This window comes from Chelmon rostratus, chromosome 4 (genome assembly GCF_017976325.1).
Source record: "Chelmon rostratus isolate fCheRos1 chromosome 4, fCheRos1.pri, whole genome shotgun sequence".
In the NCBI taxonomy this organism is placed as follows: domain Eukaryota; kingdom Metazoa; phylum Chordata; class Actinopteri; order Chaetodontiformes; family Chaetodontidae; genus Chelmon; species Chelmon rostratus.
In genome coordinates, this window is record NC_055661.1 from 17166915 (window position 1) to 17173760 (window position 6846).

Consider the following 6846-nt stretch of genomic DNA (forward strand, 5'->3'; position numbering starts at 1 on the left):
CCTTTTCGTGTCTTCGCCATTGAACTTCTGCCGTTTCTGGTTTGTTTAGTGTTTAGTGTTAGTGTCTTTCAGTGGTCTCGCTGGCCTCGCTGCTTATTGGACAAAATTTGGCACAGACATATTCCATATTCCCCAAAGCATGAATCCTAATCACACTGGTGATCCTTTAACTTTTAATCAGCACGATCATCAGGTCGCAAATCCCATCATCCTGAGCTGCACTTTGTGTAAGTGCTAATTGGCATACATTATAATTCTAAACTAAGATGGTGAACTTGGTAAACATTACCCTTTGTTTATCAGCATGCAAGCACTGTCACTGTGAGCATGTTAGCATGCTTAGCTTAGCTCCAGGCACTGCTGTGTCTACAGATGGCTGTAGACAGTTTCAGACTGTTTAGATCGTCTTGTTCTAGACTTGATGGCATATTATCCAAATGATTTTGAACATACTTCATAAACCTCACAGGTTCGAGAAGTGAAGCCGTATAGGTGTAAAGAGTGAAAAGGTAAATTGAATGTGGACGAGAGAAGAGACGCTAATATATCATGATGTGGTTCTGCTGCTTATCCTCCCCTTTAGCTCGTTATTGGCTTGTCTGATGACATTAAAATCACCAAACCTGTGGATACAAGGTTTTCATCCAGCAGTGATGAAAGCAGGAATACTACAGCACGTGTATATTGTTTTTGCATAAAGACACTCAGGCTTCACTTAATTACTTTTGATGAGCGAGTCACACCTCGAGAGGCACTCGTGGTGCTACTTCACCAGCATTCCTGATAATTATGATAAGTTTATGATAATCAAAAGAACTGGCACACTTGTGTTGATCATAGGCAGCAGTGGTACTTCTGGTGCAAAAATAATAACAATATTGTGACCAGATCCATTAGATGTATTCATGGCTCATGTATTCACTCCACCATAATCCAATCAGTACCTGTCAACATTCAAAACTGGATCACAGGTTGTAATGCCCACTTCTGAAATAGCCTTTCAGACAGGTCCTTGAATGCTAAAAGTATCAGAAAAATATGTCAGAATGCATTGATCTCTGGCTTCACAGCACCTCAAATGAAGCAATGCCTGATAATTATGAATGAGGACCAAAATAGCTGGAGGTAGCACATTTGGTGAGCCTATTATTAGCAGGCGTATACCAAAGCCACCTGACAGATTTGCTGATGAAAAATTTAAATCCCCATTTTATCTCATACATCATCTATTGGCTGATATCATGTTGCGTCACGACTGATTCAGTTCAGCCTGATGTAAGGCCCCCGCCAAATATGCGCTGCAGCTCAACGTGAAAGCACATGGAGAGCTGTCAAGTTTTGTTTAAGTGAATTTCAGATTCGTGTTTGATGCAAAAGAGTCCCTGCGCCACAAAATATAGCACACGGCAGAGGGTGCACGCCAATTGTACCTTCGAAGTAGTGTCTCAAATGAATTCAATCACTCTGCTCAGCCTGTCGTTTTTTTCCCAAGTGATTTTCAGACAGCCAGTTGTTGCATAACCCACGGCAGGTCACAGGCTGTGTCAGTCAACACAATTCCATACCTCAATTCTTGATCAAATGGAAATTGCCATCCATATGTCCTGGCCATTTGTCGGCCTGGGTTTTGTTTGTTCGGCTGTGCGGCGCAATGCAGCGCAGCGGCGTCACCATCATGCTCTGTTTGCCTGAGACGAGTCTGACCTTCAGTCTGTGTCACTCAGCAATCTGAGAGTGTGTGTGTTTTCACAAACAAAGCTAGAGGAGGAGGAGTGTTGTTTGTTTGTCCTGTAATTGGAGAGACCTTGGTACTGTAGTTATTCAGAGTAATATTCACAGGAATAATCTGTCTTTCTGCTTGAGCGGCGATACGAATGAATCGTGCGCCACAGATGTGAATCCTGTCTGTTCGGTCACGCTGCTGTTTTATGTGACTTTTTTTTTTTTCTGACAACAAGCTCCACACCTGAAGATGACATGCTTTGCCAGGTCGCCTCAGACAAAATGTGATTTATTTTGATTTAGCACACGGTGTAACTACCACGCTAACACCTAATCTGCTGTTTGGAGGACAAGTCATTAGCAGTGAGCCAACAAAACGCGGAGCTGAGGAGGGGAATGACAAAAAGTTAATAGAGCAAACAAATTATGTCAAATGATCTGGAGTGGCAGAAACTTTGCACCAGTTTACAGTTTCCCTTTGAGCCTCTGCTGTTGCCTTCGGTTGAGTATGCGCAGTCTGATAATACGACTATTATTTCTGAACATGTTCATGCTATAAGACCGGTCACAATTTTCATTCTCACTATGATCATGCTAGCATGTTAATGTTCAGCAGGTATAATGTTTGCCACATCCACTGCACAGTAAAAAAGAGATTTAACCTGTTTCTTAATGCACACTTTCCCTCAGTAGCCACAGTAGCTGAAAATAACATACGTATGTGCTCAGTATAACTAAATTAAAGGACGTTGTTATTAGTTATAGTTGTCTATACTGATGGTACATTGTATTATTTCATGTTTTCATACAAAAATAAATGTTTATGTTGTTTTTAGCTTACGAGACAAACTCTCGTCATTTTTGGCTACTTGGATAGAAAATGCAGTTCCAACTTGTGAAAATGTTTTCATGGCTGCAGCGGACAGATGTTTTTCATCCAGATGGTTAGAAGAGTGTTTCAAACTCTGCTGGATGCTTATCTTTTTGGAAAGTCTGATGCTTAGCTCAGTGACTAGCATGCAGTGATGATGCATGTGAGGCACACACTGGGCCTAGACCTCACAGTGGATATGTAATGAACAATGCAAGCTGACTTACCATAACCTCAAACACAAAGAGGTGAAGCTGCTCCACACCCAGCAGTGAGTGGATCTAAGAGCTCACCTGGCCAAAGGTTGACACACTCTTTCAGTGTTTTAATGACAGCCATGACCTTTGGGTGGTATACTGTTTCTTTATCAGTGTCTGCAGTGAACTGACTCCAGTTGGAGTTTGATTAAACGAATGGTCTTGTTTTAACCATGAGGTATTGGAGGATTAAACAGCGTGCGTTGGCCTTGTTCTCTTCCCTGGTAAATTATAGCCGATTCACGTCTGTAGCCTGGTGTCATAGACAGGATAAGGATCAAGTGAGGCTAATGTTGCAGAGAGGCTGATGTGTCCCATTGTAGCAGCAAAGCCTAACTACACAGAAAGGAAACAGATGAAACTGGCTTGTTATTTCTTGCGGTTAATGCTACCAGAGCCTCTTTTTTTTTAAAGTTTGTGTTTCAGTCCTGTTTCTACTTTGATTAAAGAGGTTGTTTGTAGACGCTGTGAACTTGGAGGCAAAAAATAATCCCCACATATGTGCCTCTGTATATTTTCAAATGCTGAATACATTTAGCATGTGAATATTATTAGCATCCTAAATGTGCAACATTAACAATTTAGTATCTTTTGAAGGGTTTGCAGAGGTATTATGGACACTTCAGAGCAAAGCTTACATGGGCCGTCTCGTTACGTCAGCCTCGCCCTGGCAGCTCTGGTTTCTTGCAAGCATCAGCCCTATAACACTGGCCGGATAATGCTCTCATCTCCAACCCACTCACCCCGCAGTCCTCTCTAACGTTGGGCTATCACAACGTCTGAAACATTAATGCCCATATGACATGTCCACAAAGGAAGTAGCCTCTTTAAATATGTAGCTTATCCAGTTGTTCTGCCGGCTTCATTACCACGGTTATCTGTGCACGGCACGGGATTCATAATTCATGTTTCTCAAATATTCCCTCAGATGAGTGGAGGCGTACACAGAAATCCCATTCATCTCCACTGCGAATCACGCACTTGTATGTCAGTTGAACTGCTCCAGATTAACCAAACTAGGAATATTCATATGCAGAAGTATTTATATTTATCAGTAAATGCAGGATTTTCTTGATGAATACAAAAGTAGATCAAGGGGTCTGCAGAGCTTTGATATCAGTACCCGCCGATTGTTAGAGCGTTTAGAATGCAAATACAGCTGCCTGCTTCGGCTGCATTTAGTTGTTTGGTGGCCGATAAAAGCAGGTTGCATTCACAGGCCCGCTGAGCTGCGAGCGCCTTCAAACAATGTTGACCCCTCAGTGCCTCCCCTTTTATCTATGCACTTTACTATTTGTGGCGAGGTCAATTACTGCAGCAATAGAGATTATTTATATTTCATTAAGGATCCTCTCAGAATGATGCCAAAGGTGAGCTCTATTCCTCTCAGCGTAGCAGAAAACACAATCAGTAGACGGTGTAGCTCTAACACTTTTGACAGCGATGCAATATAAATGCAAAGTCCAAAGTGCTTTGTGCCACCATAGAAGCACACTTGATTTCAGGATATAAGGTCATGTTCCTGCTGTGTCAGCATGGGCTACCGACTGTACAGGTGCACTGGTTTCATTCCAGCATCGAAGCGAATGGGAGCATTAATGTGTGATGCTCCTGCGATACCGTACTAGTTAGCGGGTAGTGTAGTGTGACCTAGTGCATTCTGGGATACGCTCCCGTCCCATGTGACCTCAAACAGGATAAGCTGTTTGGAATGGGTAAACACTGGAGTGTATCAGCGATGGAGCGATGTAATTGCAAGGAGCGGGTAAGAGCACAAAATTTGGTTTCGCTCCAATATCAAGTAATTCAAGGATAAAATTACCATTATTGATTTAGGGTTTTTATTATTAAAAGCAGCTAATAGTGCTTTTATGTTAGGAAGAGCAAAACGTTTTGATTTATGTGGCCATTAGAGCTACTTCTGAATACATTTTCATTACCACATTACTGTCTTTTTACGGTTTTCTTACTTTATCATACATATGTTGAAACGTAGGACAGTTTTGATAGTGAATATCCAAACAGTTTAGTGTGTTCTTTTTTCTATCAATCGTATTAGCTCTACAATAAATATTGGAAACAAGGCTTAGTGTTAAAGTATCAATACTTTGGGTGTCATTCTATCCACCCCTGGCAGCTGCTGCTGACACCTGATAAACACCTTGGATGTTAAGTCAATCAGACAAATCTGGAACGACGCCAGTAGAGTAAGACCTCCAATTTAAAGCCAGCTGGTTGGCTGAGTAGAAAGGTCTCTTTCGTGGTGGCCAGAACTTTACAGGACTTGGCCTGCGACTTCTGTTTCCACTCTGAACATAAGCCTCCAGTTGACTCTTCCATCGGGACAGAAGTGCAGTGAAGCGGTAAATGCACTTGACCCTGAATAAAACCAGGAATTCAGATGTTGGAATCCCTCATAGCCAAATGTTGTGTTTTAGTTCCCAGTTTTTTTGTTTTTATTTTAAACCCAGCATGTTCTTGAGTGCAGCCTTTTAAAGGAATATGAAAAGTTGATGGATGACCTACTTGATGAATCAGCTGAATGAAACATTGAGCCAGACTGTCACGTCTCTCATGCATTCATTCTTTCTGACTGTGCCAGCAACATGAATGGCTGCCATGAATCCCGCCAACAGGATGGCTCACGTGTGAACGAGCTCCCTGTTCATAACAATGAGCCATTAGTCATCCCTGTATCTGATCCCTCTCTCCTTCCTGTCTCATCTGCTGGCTCACACTGATGAATAGAAACCCGACACCCTCCAGAACAAAGGGACGGAGATATGATGCGATGAGATATGAGACAGACGGAGGGATCCAGAGTGTGTACAGCCCGGTGGCCGTCGATAGCCGCCGTGGGTTGATCCACGCAAGCTTCATACAGATGCCAACTGGACATCCTGTTAGCGCATAGACTCCCACTGCAGTGTTTCTGTGGATCTGGACTTGAGTGAGGCTCCTCTAAGCCGTCATTGTGGAAGTTTGACTAATACATTGTCAGTCGAGTCGAGACTAACTGACACAGAAGTGTCATGAATAACAGGAATCGATGTTTTAAAATAATTTACAGTATGCAAAGAAACTCTGCTGCTTTGCTTCCTTTGCAGGAATTAGATGAGAGGCTCAAACCCATGTTCAGTAGACTGGTGAGGAAGATAGTAGTGTTGTAGCATGTGCTATTTCTGTCATAAAACAAATAATGATAATAAACTGCAACAAATTAGAGATTGTAGGCAAGATGTTTGCTTTTTGAGATAATATTGGACCCACTATTAACTCCTGATTATTGCTTGATTGTGGATTATTGTTTAATCTTTTCTGGAGGCAGCATGGTTATGGTGAAATGAAAACTTTACTCATTTGAAAATAATGTTGTGTTTAGATTATTTTCAGTCCATTAGCGACAGCTGCACTGATGTAGTGTCTGGCAAGCCAACTTTTTGCTTTGTGAATTAAACATTTACTGCATCCAAACTGTGACCTGTGAGAAATAAAGATGGTGGTGAAGAGTGGAAGGGCTGGATTATAGAAGAGGGAAAAAATAGAGAATGAGAGGAATTTGTGACCAGGATTAAAAGCAGTCATTTTGTCAAATTATTTCAAAGAGTATTCATCTAACGACATTATGTAAGACAACATTTTGAGCTGGATTTAGGTTTGACAAAAAAAATAAAAAACAAAAAAACAAGTGACATTTGTCCCAAGTGTGACACAGATATCTTCATATTCAACCTGCATGACAAAAAATGATTACATTTGGCTCACAAAGGATTAGACCAGTGTTTTTGTCCTCTTCCTGTGTAAATCCCATCATGCCTGGCTGTGTGCCCAGTGCCGGGCGCCGTGTATTCAGGCTTTCAGGCTGACACGGAGATGGTGTGATCATCTCTCAGTGCCGCCTGTCAGTGCTGACAGCCAATAACACTTTGGTGACCTCCCAATACACAACAGCACAATGGGATGATTAGCTGGATAGACTTGCAGTGACACACACAC